The 22,500-nt window shown below is 34.9% G+C and overlaps 1 pseudogene; it reads left to right on the forward strand.

Annotated features, from left to right (window-relative positions):
* Window positions 1–22,287, forward strand: part of LOC135209021 (lachesin-like) — a 65,169-nt pseudogene extending 42,882 nt beyond the window's left edge.
* Window positions 22,288–22,500: the final 213 nt, after the last annotated feature.

The raw sequence follows: 22,500 nt of genomic DNA on the forward strand, positions 1-22,500 counted from the left end.
TTTTTTTTGTAGGCGATCATCTTTGAGGCATTGACTTTTTTAATGCTGACTTTTTTCATATTTCTTTAGTTCCTTTTTTAATACTATATATATATATATATATATATATATATATATTCATATATATATATATATATATATATATATATATATATATATATATGTTGTTTATGCGTGCGTGTTTGTATATCGGACAGTTTTTCCTTTTTCATAATTTTTTTTGATGGCGATCATCTTTGTGAGGCATTGACTTTTATAATGCTGACTTTTTTCATATTTCTTTAGTTCCTTTTTTAATACTTCATCAAAGTTCTGGATGTATTTTGCATTTATGTAAAATTTTATGGACCATTTCCCTTGTATCTCAGGTTTTTTCAAGCAAAATTAATAAATTAAGATTATCCCTCTCTATTTATACCAAGCCAGCGGCTATAAGGAGATAACGGGAGTTGCTAAAGTTTTAATTTACAATGCTTAGTTTACAGTACATTACGGTGGTTAGTAGATAACATAATATTTACGTAATGATTTATCACAACCGAAGAAATCTATAATTTCATAAGGAATATAAAAACTAGAAATAGAACACAAAACCAGTGTTTATAACATCATATACTATATAATAACACATTATGTAAATATTATGTTAACTACTAACCACTGTATATTAAACAACTCCCATGGTCCGGTTATAGACGATGGCTAAGTATAGATATACATAGACAGGTTGAATCTCAACGTAATAGTTCTGCTGGAAAAAGCCCAAGATCTGTACAGGCTTAAAGATCCGTAGTAATTTTAGATAAATGGAAAACAAACCACGGCTCTGTTTACCTATCCAGAACTTTGAAGAGCTATTAATATTAAAAGCAAGGAAATACGAAAAAAGTTTGCACCAAAGAAGTCAATACCACAGCGATATTTGCGAGTGTAAATATGTGCTTACGGAAATGCGATGTATGTTTATATCCTCAAGACACAATATATTTGAATATTAACTTTCAGCTGTTACTTTGATCCCGCAATTCAAAATACTCACTGAGATAGATAGAGAGAGAGAGAGGGGGGGGGGGGAAGTGGAGAGGTTAGGTGGCGGGGATAATAGTCCATGGTATTATTATAGTAATGTATTACAATAGAGGTATATTATTCGAATAATTTGATTATTATGAGAAACAAATAAACGGTGATAAAATTAAGCAAATATTATATTCGAATAAGTTGATTATTAAGAGGAACAAATGAGAGGTGATAAAATGAAGCAAAGATGACGCAATAACTTGGCTTACATCATTATGTATGAATGACTCTGAAGCTCATGATCTCTCCACAGGTGTTAACTGTCGACATCACGATTTCCTGACCTTCCGCAAGCACAGGAGAAGGGAGCTCATCATAGGTCCCAGAAATATCAATCATGACTACATCACGATTGAGCAGCAGAATAACACTCAGGTGACAGCTCAAGTGGGAGGCACAGCAACACTCAAGTGCTACACCCACTTCCTGGGAGATGAAACGGTGAGTGATTCATAATGATTCGCATTATATACGAAATGTACTTTTGTTAGTTTTGGTAACATTGCTCGTATGTACAAACGTCGCAAAAATATTAAGTGAGCATTGTAATTTACGGTTCTACTTACTATTTTGATGACTCAACATAAGAAAGATGTAACCAAAGTTGGATGAGAAATTTTTCTAGGCTATAACAGGAATAATAGGAATAATTTTTATTTTGGTATTGTTGACCTTACTTATTCATTGCCTCAAACAGATTCTAGTATTACTGTACATTTATTCATGTGCACAAGGATTGGTCAAGATCTTCCAGAATCATATGACCTTGTTTGAATGTATAGTTAATTTCTTTTAAAATTAAGATATATGCCAACCAACCCTGAAAGCAAGACTATTCAAGGGTAAGAATATTTAAAAATGATATTGATAAGATGGAGTCCGTTTGAGCAATTTTACGTAGAAAGAAATTCTGTGGCCTAAATTAGTGATCACCGTAATTATGAGTATGGTACAATGGAATTTCAAATTCAAATCCAAATCTAATATTCGTAATGATTCGGGAATAATCTAAGGGAATATCATTCAATATTACCATTTATTCCAACCGTTCTCAACTAGACGGTTGACCAAGTGTAAGCAGGATATACTTAAACACGAGCAATATGCAATAGTTGTCGTAAACCAATATAACATCATGGGCACCAATACACCTTACAATGTTAGTGCCATGCTCACTCCAGCGAGACTACCCTGCGAACTCAATATCGCCGCTTGCCTTCACCATATTTTGGCGGGAATTATAAGTAACGGTTCTTTAGTATGCTACAAACATCCTACACTATGATCACTTCTTCGAAATGTTAACAGAAACATAAGGGTAACGTCTCCTGTTCTTAAATTACAATAGGAAAATATGATCTGGAAAATGGTCGTAACAAATGTTTTCGTAAAGTAATGGCATTTATACAAACTCGGGAAAAGAAAATTTCTGCAGTGAACGCTGCTCTTAGCTTTCAATCAACCCAAAGGAAAATTATCAAGTTTAATTAATGGTAACATCTGCCATTTTATGTAGCATCATTCCATTAAACTATCAATAAAAAAAACAAATGCTATTACCTATCATATTTTTATCATTAGTTAGTCTCATATAAAAGATCAGCAAAATGATCATTAGTAAATGAAGTTAGATGAAACCATTCTGACTGTTATTCATATCGATTCTCTGGTATATCTTTCTCGATGGTCTTTTTCTCTTAATTGCGAGAGATCTTATTTCTCCCCCCGCTTCCTTTTCCACCTTTTTAGGTAGAGGTCCATTGCAGACGCACCATTCTTTCATTCTCCACAATCCTCTTCTCATCAATGCATAAGAAGCCTAAACAACTGAATCAACTATTGCTGATATGTGCATAGTAGTAGATTTTGAGATTTAGCCTGACACTTCCAAAAACTTCCATTTGATTTTAGAAAATGTAGAAAGTTGTTCCAGAGGAAATTAAGCGACTCATTACTACTCAGTCTGTCTTGCATTTATATGAGTTTTTAATTATTTGGCCTTCTTCCGTTCTGCTGTGTCTTCTGTTAATTCCATTCAATGGAATTTATATATATATATATATATATATATATATATATTATATATATAGTATATATATATATATATATATATATATATATATATACTAACATGGGGGGAAGAACCCCCAGTATTCATAAGGTAAGCGTGGACACGAAACGGAAGGCAGACCCCCACACCCCATTACATACACAGCCTCTCTCTCTCTCTCTCTCTCTCTCTCTCTCTCTCTCCAAGGAATCACCCTCTCTCTCTCTCTCTCTCTTCTCTCTCTCTCCACCTCTTTCTCTCCATTCTAACAGGTAATGAAAATGAGAGAGTTGCATCATAACATAACGTTTATTTACAAGAATAACTAAATCAATTAACTAAGTAATCCAGTCTTACAGACTAACTTAAAAACAACTCATTGTCAAGTCACCCAAAAGTCCACACCCCTCCGGGAACTCTGTCCCCCGGTATTCCAGAATCCGTTCTGTTTCAAAGATACGAGAACACAATCCCGGTAAGTACACACACAAGTTTAAAGACAAAGTTAATAAAATGGAACATCTTACAAGATATCAAACAAGCCATCCCTTTGGCTAAAGTAAAGGTAACACTTACCCATTCCCAACCGGAATATCACTCACTGATAAATAAAAACACTTTGGCATCTGCCATCATGGCTTCGCCTTCCTCCCCCGAATGTCTGTGCAAGTCTTCCCATAGACTTGGCTAGTGATACATTATGAATAGAAGAGGCGCACACGCACATACGAATGCACACTTCGACAACGCCTCATATTACTGGCTACAAACAGTTTCCCAAAGGCACTTGAGAAGAGTTCATAAACTGTCGTACATTGACTTCCTGAATTAAGCACTTTTATCTCACGCCACCCCCTAGAATCTCATTCATCAGCTACTCTCAGGTCGTTACCTCTGCACTGTTCTCCACATTCCATAGGTCACAGAGAATGCACGAACAATATATTATTAATCAAAATCCCTAGGCCTTACATATATATATATATATATATACATATATATACATATATACATATATATATATATATATGTGTGTGTGTGTGTGTGTGTGTGTGTGTGTGTGTGTGTGTAGAATCTACTGGTCACTATTTTACCAGATACATATGCAATTGTAATAGCCACAATGCCCTCTCAACTTCTTGAATTCTTTGCTCTTTTTTGGATACGCTTGTCACTACAAAGTGACAAGCGTATAAAAAATAGCAAAGAATTCAAGAAGTTAAGAGGGCATTGCGGCTATAAAATATATATATATATATATATATATATATATATATATATATATATATATATATATCTATATATATATATATATGTATATATATATATATATATATATATATATATATATATATATATATATATATATGTGTGTGTGTGTGTGTGTGTGTGTGTGTGTGTGTGACGGTACTTACTCTACGCACAGCCCTAAGGTAACGTGCACCGATTGGAGGCTGGAAATAGGGGTATATAAATTTTCTTACCTTTGCTGAATGTTCTCACTCTGGAATTATAAAAAGTTATAATTTTGGGAGAAATTAAATTGATGTGTCCTTATATATGTTTATTCTTTGCTAGGGGTTCTTATAAATTTTCCACCATTGTGTTTTTGGGCTCTTGGATTGATAAAACTTATTTCTTTGAAAGGAACTTGTTGCAATTACGAGTCTATCGGCTCGAGGGAAATTTTCTGAGTATTGATTGTCACGGTCACTGTCTATTTCACACGACACTTTGCGCTTACTCTTCTTCGCTGGATTCTTCTTTCTTGCTTCTCTCTGTGTCTTTCTTCTTCACTCTGTTCTCCCACTTTCCACTCTCCTTCTCAGTTTGCTCTCCCCTGCTCCAATTGTTCTTTCTCTTCTGCTGTCTTCTCTCTCTCTCTGTCTGGCCCTTTTTTTAGGATATCTTCTTAGCACCGCCTTTGGATTTTTGGATTTTGACTGGGTGTGGCATCTTCTGAAAGACTTCTTGTGTCTGAGTGGCCACAGACTTTATACAAAACCGCCTTCCTGTCAAATTTTCTAAAGTGATTCGTAGACTTTAAATTAGGAAACGCCTCCTGCTTGATGCCTTGGCTTCTTGGGGGTGTATCCCTTTGGTAACCTCATAGGTCATTCGTTGATACCCCTTTTTATGCTGTCTTATGACCGGCACTCATGGCTTTGATTCGTCAAGACTAGAGGCCTATCCTTGGAAGGGGTGGAGCCATGATTTTCACATGATCCACCTTTGAAACAAGGAAGCCTTGAATTTCCCTCGGTTATATTAAACAGAAGGCTCTTGAGAAGGTCCACCTTACATTAATTCTCCGACGCTCGAAGTGTCACAAATGTCGGGCGCACCAAGGAGTCACTTAATCTTCGGAGATGAGGCGTATAGAGTTTTGGGGAGATGGAAACCAGATGCCTGACGGCTAAAGACCTGGTCGTTTGGGGTCGAGTAACGTGATCCTTCTCTAAAAAAAATCATTATCCGTTCTTTTCCCATTTACGTGCCATTCTCTCAATTCTTTATAAGTTAATGCCTTTTGGAATAATTTCCTTAATTCCTTAACGACACTGTAACATATATATATATATGACTGGTAAAAATTTTCTGTTACAACAGAATTCCATCTAATAAAGGGAGCCCATAAAAACACCAAAATATAGAGATGAAAATACTATATTTCAGAGACTGCTGTCTCCCTCTTCAGGTAGATGAATGAGAAAAGTTTACAGAAAAGGTGGTACTTATACCAAGAGATCTATCCACAGGTAAGCCAATTTAGGTCACTCCCACTGATAATCTTCCTTCAATCTTCTTAAGTGTTGGTTGAATGAAAATCTTGTTGATCAAATCTGAATTCCATGCTCCTTTTGAGATGTTCATTATCTGCCTCTCTTTAATTAAGGCCGATTCCATCATTTGACTCTTGTACCGGCAGTTGCTGCTATAAATTATACGTGACAAACTCCAGTTTATTCTATGGTTATGTTCATTTATATGGTTGAAAATAGCTGAGTTCTGTTGTCGATACCTACCTGCCCGTTTGTGTTGTATTAATCTCTAGGGAAGGGATTTTCCTGTAAATCCAATGTAAGATTGGTCACAGACCTGGCATGGGATTTCAGAAACCCCTGTGTCCCCTTCTTAATCGTGTCCAGGTGTGGAATTTTTATTTTATTGTCGGGTGTATCTCTGGTCTTGTCTTGAGGGGGTCGGTAGAAAATTACATTTACTTTGTGAATTGCTTTCTCAATTATATGGTCAGGATACTTTAAAGACGATACTTTTGCATTGACTTAAAGATACAGGAATTTCAGGATAGGATAATTATGATTTATTTATTAGAATGATAATGTAAGAAATATATAATGTGGAAGTTAAACAGCAAAGTACAGAACAATTATTTCTAATCAAATATAGCATATTAATTTTTATTTTTGTTGGTGAAACAACACGCTCTTTTACCATAGTAAGCTGGATGTCGGATCTCGCCTTGTTCTAATTAATTTCCAAGAATACTTTAAGCAGCTAGAATCAGACACTGTTGTAGATTAATAGGCTCCCAGTCTGTATGACACTGTAAAGGGTTATTGCTTTTAGTTATCTACAAATTTGAATATTATACTATCATATTTAGTTTTCACCTTTTTAAAAGTATATAAACACTAAAGATATTAATAGTTTTTAACTTAGGCTTTGCCATTCAAAAATAAAATTTTTCTAAGGAGTTACAGGGGATTAGAAACAAAATAATACTATTAACTAACTTTTGTGTTAAAAATAAAGAAATGAAAGACTAAACCTGGACGCCAAGAAGAGGGAAGCTATCCCATGTTCGACAAAATTGAAGACATCATCTTTGCGATTGATGAGGATGACCTAAGAAATAGATCAATTAATACCCAGACAACTTTCTGTTGTTACTACGCTTTTTTCGTTTTTTACACTTACACAATTTCAAATACAGGAACAACAGTTTCTGACTGAGAAATTGAGCCAAAAATATACGTAGAATATAAACATTGTGGTAACAGTCGACCTCAGGGTATATCTATGTAAAAGGCACCTGAATAATCACATCTTCGATGATGTCGTAGAAGTTTGGAAGCTGTTGAATTCGAAGCTTCAGCTTCATACATGCAGCAGACTTGTTATAGAAAATCTAAAATCTCCGATAAAAATGGGAAGAAATTGGTAAAGCAAAATAAGTATATACTGAAATATAAAATGAACATAGAGAAATGAAGAGAAGAAACTGATAAAACAAAATATATACTAGAAAAAAAAGAACAACTGAAAATAAAAGAGAGAAACATAAAAGAAGAGGGAAAGAATAAATATTCCACACAATACCATTATTCCCCTTACCTTAGGAGACAGGAAAAATGGCAGACGTTTCCCCTGACCATGTGATAATGTTTTTTGCATCTTACGACTACCTTTATTAGATTAACCATATAAATATTTCATCTCTCCTTCATTCTTTATACCTAGCATATATTGCATTTTCCACTTCATCAAACAATTTTTCCCATTTCTTCCAGTGCCATAATATTGTTCAGTTTCAAATGGATAAATCAAGCAGTGTTTCACTTTTATCTCTATCAGTTAATATTTGTAGCATAAGATATGTATATTCTAATGATATCATGAGAGTTTTCTATGTAATTCATATTATTTCTTTATTCCATACATATATTCTAATAAATGGACGTTATCTGGAAATTCATACTTTATGGTCGTCAGAATCCAGTATCGTGCTTTCGATGAGGCTAAGCGACTCGTTTTGTTGAATCGAATTGAATTAAATTGAATATAGAATTCAGGCCAAAGGCCAAGCACTGGGACCTATAAGGTCATTGAGCGCTGAAACGGAAATTGAGAGTAAAAGTTTTGAAACGTGTAACAGGAGGAAAACTTCGCAGTTGCACTATGAATAAATTGTTAGGAAAGGATGGAAAGTACGATGGAAGAAGGAGAATATGAAAGGAGATACAGCAAAAGGAAGGAAAGGGGTTGCAGCTAGGGACCGACGGCATGCTGCAAAGAACCTTAAATAATGCCTGCACCGCAGGAGGTGCACTGTCGGCACTTCATCCATACGGGGGCGACTCGTTTTATAATTTAGTTTTTGTATCGAACTATTATCAGATGAAGCTTTAATAATTCTCCTGTCTGAAATTAGGCATATTAAGCAGCACAAATGGCAGTTATTAAAAGATACGCACTAATTCTTCATTTACTCCGTCGATCTCTCTCTCTCTCTCTCTCTCTCTCTCTCTTCTCTCTCTCTCTCTCTCTCTCTCTCTCAAAGTAACTGGAGTAATCCTAACAGGATTTATATGGGAATTCTTTCTGGAACCTGTTCTCACTAGCTCGATTTGGTAATGGTACAGTCTCAAACTATTAAATTATATTCTAAATGTCACACTCGACTTTTGTAACAAATTAAGTGTTATGTCTATTTTCTATTATATATATATATATATATATATATATATAATATATATATATATATATATATATATATATATATATATATCGTTATTAAAAGATAGATATTAAAGCTATTTGTTCAGTGGATGAATAAAAGGATCTGAGTTTTCTTGTTTGACCTAATTTGTCGTTTCTATCAAATTCAAAGCAGATTATTTTAGGATTTTGTTGCTTATTGTGTTCTGAGTTCTGTTGTTTAGCATGAAAGGAATAATAACGTTTGTATTGTTTATGAAATTGTATTGGAGACATTTTTACTTTCTTTCTTGTTCATTTTATTTTCTATTGTTTTCCAGTAGGAATATATTTGCTGTAATTGACAGACTATAAGGTAAAAAGAAGAATCTTCTGTTACATACCTTGGAATAAGGACATTTTAAATAAAACAGCTTTGCTTCGCACTAAGATCAGAATGCCAGCAGCTTTAAAAATAATGGAGTTTATCTGGCCATTACAAATAAAAAGGTCAAATAGCAAAGCTACGCGAAAGGAAACGTTAGTAAATTTATATATCACCCATATTCAAAGGATAGTTAAATAACCAAATGACCATCAACGTTAACTGACGACTTGATGGGTGAAAGTTTTATTTAAACAGTTTGAATTTAAACTTTATGATCTGTTGGTATCGGTGATTAAGAATTATTTGAACTTTTTTTCTCATTTAGTTTCCCCTAGTTAAAATTTTTATTTCTTCTATACTTTTTTTCAGTAATAACATAAAATATACAGGAATTGAATGTAAACAGAAATAAAAAAGGACTTAAAATATGACGAGAGAAATAAATATAGAAGAGGAGTAAAGTGATGATAAAACAAAACATAAGTTTGATAATAGAATTCTGAAACTTTCAAGTGGTTCCCATTAATTGTCCATCACACCTCAATCGTCTTTTCCGGAATCCTTACAAAGTGTTCCCACAACATAAATATTCCGTAGATTCATGTTTAGGGGATAGCACAGCCGATAAAATATTTTTTTTCACTACAACACTTCAGTTTTGGTGAAAATGTGGCACCTCTATCAGAACTTCGATAAATGATGACCATGAATCTTAGCAGGAGACTACATGACTGAGCTCACACACTTAATAAAGGTAAATTATTGGCAAAACTAGGCGCAGGTGATACAATTGCACAAGAGCTGAAATGCCATCTTGTATGTCTCACTGGTCTTAACAATAGAGAGAGGTCCTATATTAGAAATCTTCAGAAAGAACAATGTCCTCTAGCAGACATATCCCAATAATACCAACAGCACATGGAACAATTGGGCATTGCCCCACCTACTGTAAATACAAGATTAAAGTACAAATTGTTAGGAGAAATCCCTGAATTAGAAGCACACAAGAATGGAAGAAGATGTAGCTTTAGCCCTATTTCAACTCAGGCATCTTTCTACTTAGATACACTTGTGACTGCTATAGCAGCAAAGATACAGAAGATCCATATTCAATATCATCGGTCCAGGTTTGACGGCACCTTTGGTGGAGGATGCATCAATGATGTCATAACTCAAAGTCTGCTCCAGTTCACTAGTATGATCAAACATACTAGAGCAGACATAAAGTCACAGCTAAGGTTTGGCTCATCAAAAGTCAGACCTGGCCATTGATCAGCTCCTGCAGTACGACTGCTTCTCAAAACAGAAGCAAGTGTACAGCGACACTCAAAGGATAAGGAAGTTCCTTTTCCAGTGTTCATGGCCATGGCTATCTATGCCAAAACCATACAGAGAAACCTGGAATAAATGCTTCATAATCATGGCATGAGTATTTTCTATGACAGGATGCTGGAGATATCAGGCGACTGGAGGATGCTACTATCATCAAGTATATGGAAGAGGGTGTAGTCTGTCCACCTGTCTTGAGAGAGGGGTTGTTTACCACTGAGGTCATGGACGACATCGATCACAACCCTTTGGCAACTATAGGTACTACCTCTTTTCATGTGATCTGCAACAAAATTTTGGTATCCAAGCACCCTTCCAAAGACAACTGGGGTAAAAAAAATGGCAGCTAGTACAGTTTAGGGCAGAGAGGATAAATCCTGTACCTGACTCCTTCACAAATATCTTTCCCCATGCTTCCTTCATGTATACTTTTCAGTAGCATTAAGGCAACCCTTTCCAAGATGTAATATTGATAATAACCCAATAGAAATGCTAGAAACAGATTTTCTTATATTTCTTAGTTTCAGAGTTATCAGGCAAAATGTTTCATGGCAGCCATTTTGTAAACCATCTTTATCACGATGGTAAATATAAGAGTAGGAGTTCTGGTGATACCTTCAATAAACTCCTCTACCCAGGAAGACATTATATAATTAATCATTGGTGTATTTATTTCAATGATTTACTCAAAATGTCAGAAATCAACACAACTAGCGGCCATCTTGAAAAGTGGCAGTCATATTGAAATTTTTTGTGGACACCAAGATTTTTTAAAAAGGGTGTTAAAGTGGGCATCTGTAGAAAATGTCACGATTGCATCACAAACTGAAGTATTTTTCTACTTATCTGCTGCACTAAGGTCTGGGTTGTCTGATGAAAGTTGTTGCCCCAGCCTTCCTTTATTTGGTTGTTGGTGATTGGTGAGGTTGTGGAGAAAACTGAAGTCTCATCTATAAAACAAAGAAGAATATATAGTTAGGAAATTATGCATAATTATCCCATGACATTAATTATATTTCATGTACAACACTTCATGTGAACTAAGCTCTATCAAACTAGAAAAATATAAAAGAACAGGGTCATCAATACGGAAGAAATATACTCACACATATTGTAATTGATCATGCACACACACACATACTGTATATATATATATATATATATATATATATATATATATATATATATATATATATATATATATATATATATATATATATATATATATTGTTATGAACATTTCTCACAACTATTTAAAAGAATTGAAGTGGCAAGAACAGGCTCTTTTCGTTTTACGATCAATGCCACACAGGTTAGCATTTAAGGCCAAGGGGCAAGATCTCCAAGCCGAAAATCGTAAAAAATCCTAAGAAAACATTAATTTTAATGTTTTGGGTGTATTAAAATCTATGTAAACTGCATTGGTATTGCCTTTTTCATAAAAATAAAACCTTCAAATATTGATTATTTTGCATTTTTGGAATCATATATCTTCCGTGAGATCGGCGTCGTAAGAGTCATAACCCTGGAACATGTGTCATAAACCTAGAAATAATTTCTGATGAATATAAGCGAAAAGTGTCGTAACCTCTGGACGTCGTAAGCCGAACCCATCGTAAGCTGGGATTGCCTTTATCTATATCATTATATTATCTATATCTATGTCTATAACCATGTTTATACAAAAAGAATATTATCAACCTACAATTTCTAACGATAAAAAGTAAATAATCATATTACGGCCTCCATAGCTTTATTCACGCATCAATGTGATGTAACTGTCATGAGCATCTTGATTGGCGAAGAAATATGCGTTAGATTATGTTGACCTGGAAGCCTGTTTGTTGTTCAGTTGCCTTAGATATATGTGAGTCGTTTGTTATTGCAGGTAATATGGTTAAAAAAAGACGAAGATCACCTGCTGACTGCAGGGGGACAAGTGTACTCATCTGAAGCCAGGTATTCGGTGGCCCACGTCAGACACCAGAAGGTGAGAAAAATTTGATCTTTTAGTTAGATTTTCTGACTCCCTGGTACTCTCTCATTCCTAATTGTTTTGGAAAAATACTAAAATATGCATTACTAATTTCTTGGTATTTAGTCAATGCTTTGCAATAGTTAAAACTGCTCTATTTATATTCTTTTTTTTCCTTTTTTATGAATGATTTATATTACTGTCGAAACTTCGGCAAGAGAGATTGTACTTTGCCACAAGTTGCAATGTATTTTTCCACATTTTCCTAATTTATGTAAGTGGAAATGCGTACTGAATGAAAGGAAGATATTGTGTCTTGTATTTGTATTAGTTGTGAAAAGCGTTGTGTTTGGCTGTCTCATGTATTTAATTGTAAATATATGTGTAGTAGCGCTTATGTATCGGTGGTCGGTTATTCGATAATTCGATAGATAGTCAAACGTTTGTTGTTGGTCAGCCGCGACTGTGAACTTCACGGAGTGAAGTTAGTCTTGTTACAGCTCCCGGATAGTTCGGTTGTAATACAAATGACCCTTGTCATATTCATGGTTAATATTCCATCCGGACGAAACGTTTTCCTGCGATCACCGAGAATCGTCGGGATCTCCGAGCCTAAAATACTGAAGTATTCTTAAAGTTAATTTGGGGAAATTCCTTTAGAAGATATACATATCTACTAATGGGGAGAATTTGTCCTGTGGTGTTCTTTGGATGAGGATTGCGAATTCAGAATAGGAATAACAAATCCGCCATCCATAATAATAGTAAGTTTTAAAATAATTTATATACACATTAATGCACACAACGCAATGTAATGTCTTGAATGTTATTCAGAAAGAGTGAAGTAACCTGGGTGTCGTAGTATAGAACTTAGACTACGTTTAGGTTAGGACGTTTCAGTTCATTTCAGGCTACATGATACCTTGTGATTTGAAATGCTCTACCTATTTCGAAGCAAGTCGGAATAGTTATTTGAATACCAAGAGCGAATCATATAGTAATTTGGATTACGAATACGAACTTGAAAATATTTCAGTGTTCAGTAATCAGTTCCCATTCTCAAGGAGCCGTTATCATCTACGTTTATATAGAGAGTGATTTTCTGAATGACCCAAAAATCCCATTAAAACACATTTTGCAGAGAAAATAATTTACCGTAAAATAAACCATAAAATTTATATCGATCTGATGATCTTTTAAGTAAAGAATTTCATTGTGCTATTATCTTCAATATAAATAACTTTTTTTGTATAAGATATTGTTAATGGTATGGGCTATAAAGTATTATTCCCATACCCATACCCAAAATTATCAGGAAACACTTGTATATAGTAAATTTGATAGTGATCTCCATGAAAAATTATATCTACTAAATTAAAGTTATCACATTTGATGTGAGACTCAAATAAGTGCATAGAAACGAAGAAACAAATACTCCATAAAAGATCTTTTTGCAGTTGTGGGAATTGTCAGTCAGAGAAGTGAGAAAATCCGATGCAGGTCTCTATGAATGCCAGCTGACTACTCACCCTCCCACTTCGCTTTTCTTCACGCTCAATGTCGTTGGTAAGTATACTAGGTGGCGCCCTACTGAAGGCTTTAGGTGGTAGTTGAACTGTCAGTGCCCGGTAATATGATGATGATGATGGTAAGGTTCTTATGGTGTTCCTGATGAAGGTTGTGGATGACAGTCAACGTGACAGTCAGTTAATGTGGTAAGGATTAAGGTATATTTCTTGTGGTTTTCCTGATGCAGGCATGGGATATCACTTAGGGTGACAATCACGGTTAGTATGGTTGTGATGAATGGAGAAGTACTTGTTTTCTGATGAAGGCTGTGGACGGCGGCTAAGATGAAAGTCATTTCTTACAGCGTTCCGGATAAAGGTTGTGGATGGGAATAGAAGTGTCAGTCACAGTTATTGTTTGCTGTGATAAGGTGGTTGTAATGTTCTGGATGAAGGTTATGGATGGCAGTTGAGATGACAGTCGCAATTAGTGTGGTAGAGATGTCTGTAAGGTTAGTGTGGTTGCAATGATTACAAAGTTCTTGTGGTGATTGTAATGCAGGTTGTGGATTATAGTTAAGGTAACGTTCAAACTAGTGATACCAGTAAAGTACTTGGAATGTTCTTGATGAAGGCGGTAGATAGCAGTTAAGGTGTCAGTCACACTAAGAGTGGTGAAGATGATGATAAGGTTACTTATCTTGCTCTTCGTGAAGGTTGTGGATGGCTGTTAAAGGGACAGTAATGATGAAGGTAGTAAGCAATATTTTTTAGGTAGTGTTATCAAGAGTGGTGGCTGAGGTAATGCAACCGGTGATAGTTTAGATTTCAAAGTTAAGGCAAGATGATGTGTAATGATGTCATGAGTATTGGAATGTGCTCCCTTTTGCTTCTAGAAATTGAGATTGGAGGTTGTTTGTATGACGAAATTGATATTTTGAGGGCAAATATTTTTTGTGCATCAATTTCATACTATGTAATTACATAAAGTGGCACATGCATTCCGCCCACCCTGTTACAGTTTTAACATAGCGATATTAAAGTTATAATTTAAAAAATGGGAAAACATTCAGAGGAACATTATAGTCCTCAGTATAAACAAAAATAAATAAAACGAGAATATTGTATTCTATACCTGTATCATTCTTAGCAGTAAGAACAACTTCTAGTACTAAAATGTCTGATGCCTAAAAAGTTTTCGTTCTCATTTTGTCCCAATGCAGAGGCGCATGCTGACATCCAAGGTGCCCCCGAGGTGCACGTACACACAGGGAACAGACTTCGACTACACTGTTCGGTGAAACAGGCAACAGAACCACCGACCTACATCTTCTGGTTCCACAACGACACCATGATCAACTATGAGTCGAACCGACCATGAAAGTTATCAAGCATCGGTTCGGATCAACTCTGGTTATTGCCAACGTGACTTGGGATGATGCCGGAACGTATCGCTGTGAGCCATACAAGGCGATACCCACTAATGTCACTCTCCATGTTTTGGCAGGTAAAAAAAGGTCTTTATATATATATATATATATATATATATATATATATATATATATATATAATCGATAACGTCACTGAAGTCCTGATTTCTTCTCTGTCCACTGGGCGCTGGTTCGAACCCACGAGAGGACGAAATTCTTATCATAAAAAATTCCCTTTTGGTGTACAGACGGCCAACGAAGAATTGGCGTAGTTTCTTAATTCATTGTTCGTTTATGGAAGTATTGCCATATGCAGGTGCCAGATTATTTACTTAACAATAAATAACATTTCCTTTCAAAGGTGCTATACTTGAAATAAATTACATTAGAACTGAGTAGACTTATTCAATGTATTAAAGATAATTATTTTGCAAAGTAAGGAAAATATATACCGATGGGTCCACGATTTCTAATTTTATTCTCAACTCTAACTTCGTGACAGCATACCGAAGATTTTGATTTGAAGTTGGCTTTGCTGCCGCTCGAGTCTTGACTCAACGTATCGTACTGCACTGGGGTGTTGTCATTTCGTCTCCTACAGCCGATAAATAATACATCAAGGCGTTAACATTCTTTGAAAACGATGTTTAATTAAACTAATTTTGTCCCTTTGGAATCAAATAAAATAATTTGGCATGACAATAAATAATTCAGTGGGCCTAAATTGGACTTCTGTTTTTCCCACATGATTTGCCTAGGTCTATTTTCAGCAGTATACTCTCTCGGATACGTAATATTAATGAATATTTAAATCGACAATATATATATATATATATATAATATATATATATATATATATATATATATATTATATATAATTCTGCTTGATTTGACTATTCCCGTTATTCTTGTTTTATTAGCCATGTTCGCCTTTCTTCTTGTCCTTTTCATAATTGCTTAACATAATTAACTCGGACCTAGCTATTCAAAGTCAAAAACCAATCATAAAAATCAAACGAATATAATTCAGTCTTATTTTTTATCGAATTCCTTGCATATCATCCTGTTTCATTTAGACACCTTGGAAAGCTGTGGGAGTCAAAACTGACGAATACATTAAGAAAGGCTTACTTTCCTTAAAGCTTTCTTAGGTTGATTTTTTTGTAGCTATTCATTTCTTCTAAATAGAAATTAATTCAAATTGGTTTCACATGTATAGCTACTAGACCTACTACAATAAGCATATTATAAGTAGCTGAAAGGATAAGAAATATGAAAGGTGACGTTCTCGTTTAAGTCTATTTCATATGTTTTTTTTTTTTTTCTTTCAAGAAAAACCTACTGCTTTAATCAAGGGTTGCTCTTTGACGGCTACAGGGTGTAACACGAGTGTATGCACATTTTTGTGGAATGAAAGATACAAGTTTCTTTGAACAGAAATAATTTATAAAACATGCATTTTAAGGTGTCCGTTGTCGGTGCTGGGAATTTTAAAATAACCGTTATCATTAGTGGTGCTTTCACGAGTAGTTCGTAGTGAGAAGTCGGATCTAGTCGCCTGAGATGTAGAAGAGAGCGGAGGTGGCGTATAGGAGTGATGGAACGATTAGGCCGATGTTAATAAAGTATCTCCCAATAAAATGTATTCTTTAGGTTTTGAAGAACAAAAATGCATGCAGCATTGAAACCGTTTCCCTCCCTATCCGTGGTATTCACTGACCACCGATAAAAAACAAAACTAAAAGAGTAAGCCTAACTGAATCTCATCCATCAAAGATAAGTTTTTTTGCTTATTCCATTTAGACTTATTCATTAGACAACTACCAAAGACTTCAAGGTATAGATTTAAAAATCTCTTCCTCCATCTAAAGTTTTCATCAGACACCAGTCATAAGCAATGTCGTGACGAGGCACTAGAATTCAAAGTTCACAAATGAATGCTGCTCAGCAACATTTACACTACTGTATTGTCTTGCTCTCATGTGGTGCTTCGAGGTGTTCCACCTCTAGGCCCATGTTCTAAATTTTGCCGTTCTTTAAACAATTTTATTCATCTATGTATGGTTCTTTCTGGTTTATTAAGCTTTCTTGATATCTCTCCAACAGGAACTTGCACCGAATGCAGTGCAATAATTCTCTCGCTCATCGAGGGATGTTTCTTAGACCGATAAATGACACGTTGACATTAGATTCCCGTGCACATGATATCAAAAGCAATAGAGTGAGGTCGCCTGGTTCACGCTGTTAATTTTTTTCTTTTTGTTTTTAAATTTGATAGCATTTTGTGAGATTCCAATGTTTTCTGTAAAATTTAACAAATGGAATATTCAACTACCTTGAACTTAATATTGAAATGATAATTTAAGGACTATGTTTATGCGATACTACTAGTGATAGGTGTGTCCTATCTATTTGTTAATGTATATCTATGGTTGTGATATGACGTTTTTTATCACTTCGTTTCGTTCACGTCAATTTTGCTATATGGAAAATAGTTTTACACAATAACATAACATAATGTTCTAAAAGATATCAGTGACTGTTTTTAACGTCATTACACATGATTTCTTCCATTATTGAAAAGAAAATAGATAAATAAGGCATGAATCGTGCGTCAGGCAGGTGAACGAAAATTATGAAACTCTGCCACGAGTTTTTTGGCCGACAGTACAATACGTGAATATATATATATGTATATATATATATATACTAGATATATATATATTATATATATATATATATCAGAATCGAATAATGTCACTGAAATCCTGATTTCTTTTCTGTCCACTGGGCGCTGGTTCGAACCCACAAGAGGACGAAATTGTTATCAACTAAAAAATTCCCCTTCGGTGTACATGCATGAAAATATATTAATTCCGAAGTAAAGCGAATCAGATATTAAAGAACATTTATTTGTAGCTCCAATAATTTACAAGAATCACGGTGATGTGATAGGTATATATATAAATATATATATATATATATTCTATATATATGTATATATATATATATATATATATTATATATATATATATATATATATATAATATATATATATATAGATAGATAGAGAGATAGATAGATCGATAGATAGATAGATAAAATGAAATTCCGATGAATTCCTTAATAATAATCATTCTTCACGTTATATCCTATCTTCCCTTATTTTTTTTTTAAGTCGATTATTACTTCAAACACAAATCGCATCATATAGTTACAGCTGACATAATTTCATAAAATTCCTAGAGCTGTCATTATACTTTAATATTTTGTTTCGAAGGGCAGCCCTTTCTCATAGCTGAAATTGTCAAACCCATTGAATAATTCCTATTTTATACAGACATGATCCATTACCTTGCCAAACTTAATTCCAAGCTTCTTTTGATTTCTACTCTCATGACGCTAGTTAGACTTCATTCACACAGAAAGCTTTTCTTCATTAATCGACTTTAATGCTTGAAAAGAATCGGCAAGAAAACACCGATTCATTTATATATTTATTTTTCACGCAGTCTAACAGGCTTCACTCTTCCTTTTGTAACGACCTGGATTTTCCTTATACCGCTCCGATTTCTATCTTTCGCTTGTTAAAACGAAATATGAGAGATGGCAGAGGGGGAGTTGTAGCTAGTATACCCGTCTCTCAGATATCCACTTGCCCATTTTGCTCTCTCTCTCTCTCTCTCTCCCCGTGGGAGGTAGTGCCGTCATGCGGTGCACTGTAGGCATTGCCTAAGGTTTTTTGCAGCGTGCCTTCGGTCCCTAGCTGCAACAACTTTCGTTCCTTTTACTGTACCTCCTTCCATATTCTCTTTCTTCATCTTACTTTCCACCCTCTCCTAACACTTGATTCATAGTGCAACTGCGATTTTCCTCCTGTTACGCCTTTCGAACCTTTTACTGTCAATTTCCATTTCAGCGTTGAATGACCTCATAGGTCCCAGTGCTTGGCGTTTGGCCTAAATTCTATATTCAACTCAACTCAACTCGTCTCTCTTCATTCTCTCTCAGTCTTCATCGTCCTCTCCTCTCTCTCTCTCTCTCTCTCTCTCTCTCTCGAAGTTAGTTGATATTTACATTACCTGCGTTGTTTACTTGATTTCTGTTATTTGTGCACAATCTCCGCTTATTCAGTGTACCAAACTCACAAATGAAAAAGTGCGCCCAACTGAACGCGCACACACACACACACACACACACACACACACACACACACACACACACATATATATAATATTATATATATATATATATATATATATATATATATATATATATTATATATACTTGCAGGTTTGACTTTAAAATCCGACTTGAATGTATTTTAAAAAGTGTGATTTCCATTTGTGAGTAGGGTACACTGAATAAGCAGAGATTGTGCATAAATAACCGAAATCAGGTAAACAGCGCAGGTAATCTAAATATCAACTAACGTCAAAATAGAGAGTCATTAATAAACATAACAGCGTAACATTGTTACTGCAGAGAGAGAGAGAGAGAGAGAGAGAGAGAGAGAGAGAGAGAGAGAGAGAAAGCAAAATGGCCAAGTGGATATCTTAGAGACGAGTATAGTTAACAACTTCCCCTCTGCCATCTCTCATATTTCGCCTTTAAGAGCAAAAGATAAAAATCGGAGCAGTTTAAGGAAAATACAGGTCCTTACAAAAGGAAGAGTGAAGCCTGTTAGACTGCGAGAAAAATAAATATATAAATGACCTTCTCTTGTTGAGAAATATATCCTGAAGGAGAATCGATATATTTTTTGTTGGTTCTTTTCAAGTATTAAAGTCAATTAATAGAGGAAACCTTTGTGTGAAATGAGTCTGACTAGCGCCATGAGAGCAGAAATCAAAAGAAGCTTGGAATTAATTTTTGGCAAGGTAATGGATCATGTCTGGATAAAATAAGATTATTCAATAGGTTTCATAATTTAAGCTATGAGAAAGGGCTGCCCTTCGAAACAAAAGATGAAGGTATAATGCCAGCTCTAGGAGTTTTATGAAATCCTGTCAGCTGTAACTATATGACGTGATTTGTGTTTGAAGTAATAGTCGACTAGTAAAAAAAAAAAAAGGAAAAAAATGGCGAGGGGGAGGGGAGGCAAGGGGAAAGATAGCATATAACGTGAAGAAGATTATTACTAAGGAATTTATCGGAATATGCAAATTTAAAATCTGGGATCTATGGTTCATTCAGTAGGAGGGTCTCCTTTTTGGCATGTCACAAAGAACCAAAGCATAAGAGGTGCGTGATTTTAGAAGGAAATAAGGGATTTAAAGCAGGATGGAAAAATGTTTTACTTACAGTTATAGGAGAGAAAAAGTCTCGGAATATATAGATGGGACGGAGAATAGTGTGGCGTAAAAACATGTTTCAAGCTCAAGAGTAATAAGTATCATGTATTCATTGTTGTTTAATACTTTCATGACTATAGTGACAAGAGAAGCCGGGTAAAAGAAAAAAAAATATAAGACAAGATTAAATGTGTCTGGTTAAAAACTACTGGAAATGATTTATGAAGCGTGTGATACAGATGCCATGAGTGTTGACTATTAATACGGGGAAACTATCACAGACAGGCGAGAGAGCTTAAAAGTGTTTGTTAGAGTACAGAGGTGAAGTGAAAATGTAGTACTACTATAGTAATGTTGTAATGGTAAGTGAAGCTCAGAAAATGGAAAGAAAGAATATTATCAAGAATGATGTAAAAACGAAATCGTTTGGTTTTTATAGTATGTAAAGATAATTTTAACAAATAATGACAGTAAAAGAAGAGATGAATGCCACAATAGGTAAAGTATGAAAGGTTGGCTTCGACTGTTGAGTTCGAATGTAAGAGAAAATTTAGAGGCTGTTGATATGAGTTTCCAGCCCTTTTTATGAGTGAGGTGAGGTGTGAATACAGGATGTATGGCAATCCCAATTAGCTCAAAAGTTGTGGAAAAAATATAAAGTAGAAACTAGAGACTTTGAGTTAGCTAAGTTTATGCAGATTGAAAGAAGCTCAAATTTAAATCAAAGTCTTCAATAGAACTTTGTGCACATAATAACCAATGTATAAATTTCACAAACTTATTCAGTAATTTGTTTTTAAATCGATTATAATTGAAAAACATTTGCAGTGATGGAATTTCATACGTGTCATTTTGTTTGAATGTCTTCCTTAACGACAGGTTGAAGTCTACATTTCTCTACTAATATTTCCGCCATTTCATCTGCAGGGGAAAAACATGCGGCACTCCACGAAGGCCAAGACGATGGGGGAGGGGACGAGGAGAAGGTTAGTTCTGCTTTCCTCCTCCTCCTCCTCCTCCTCCTCCAACTACTACTACTACTCGAAGGACCTTGCCCTTACATCCTCGCCAATCCTTATCCTTTCCGTCTACTTATCGTTATCTTTGACCTCCTCATACTGGGCCGTCGTGCATTCCTTCAGCAGAGGGCTCTGGTGAAGTCAGTGACCTTGGTCGGAGAAAAGAGAAAACCCATATAATACTGATTGTGTCTTATTTTTTTATTCAAAGTAACATTATAGGTCGATGAAATAAAATAACTCAGTGTTTTATATCAACTTTTCATTTCCATTTGGGGAATGCATCCTCTGTGATTATATCCTCTTTTGGGGATGTTTACGAAATACTTAGAAATAATGCATGGTGATTTTACGTGTCTGTTTGTTTCTCTGTCTGGAATATTCGGTGTTGAAATCGAATTGAAACCTTCAAATAAAACGACGAGGTCTTAACAGATCCCCCGCGACTCAGTCAATACAGACCTCATCGCTTCCCTTGAACAAGAAGACCAAGGACTGCTCAAAAGATGTTACACACCTCTGACGTCATAAATTCTCTCCCCAACAGACAATGTCTTATGTAATCCTTGTCTTAACCGAGGAAAACTTGTGTTGTTTGTTGTTCTAATGGCACACGTGAACATATAATTCTGTAATATATATTTTGTATATTGATGTACAATAACGATGTTGAAATTTAATTGTTGTATATAAGGCTGAATGTTTGGGTAGACGATAGCGTTTGTGCCAAAATATCCATGTATATTTGTCAATAAAAGTTTTTTGGAAATTATACGGATGGATAATACTTTTCCCGGATTCGTGAAGTGTTTACAGTAATCCAATTTTATTTTCAGACATGCGGGTGGTGTACACTAGCTTATATTTCAAATCACCATTGAAATACTCGTTTCATAGCATTTTACTGCCTGATCTAATTTCAGTGTAGCACTGAAATTAGAATTTCACATATTGGCAATTCATGGACCAAGCATCCAAATGCCTA

This window comes from Macrobrachium nipponense, chromosome 37 (assembly GCF_015104395.2).
Source record: "Macrobrachium nipponense isolate FS-2020 chromosome 37, ASM1510439v2, whole genome shotgun sequence".
In the NCBI taxonomy this organism is placed as follows: Eukaryota; Metazoa; Arthropoda; class Malacostraca; order Decapoda; family Palaemonidae; genus Macrobrachium; species Macrobrachium nipponense.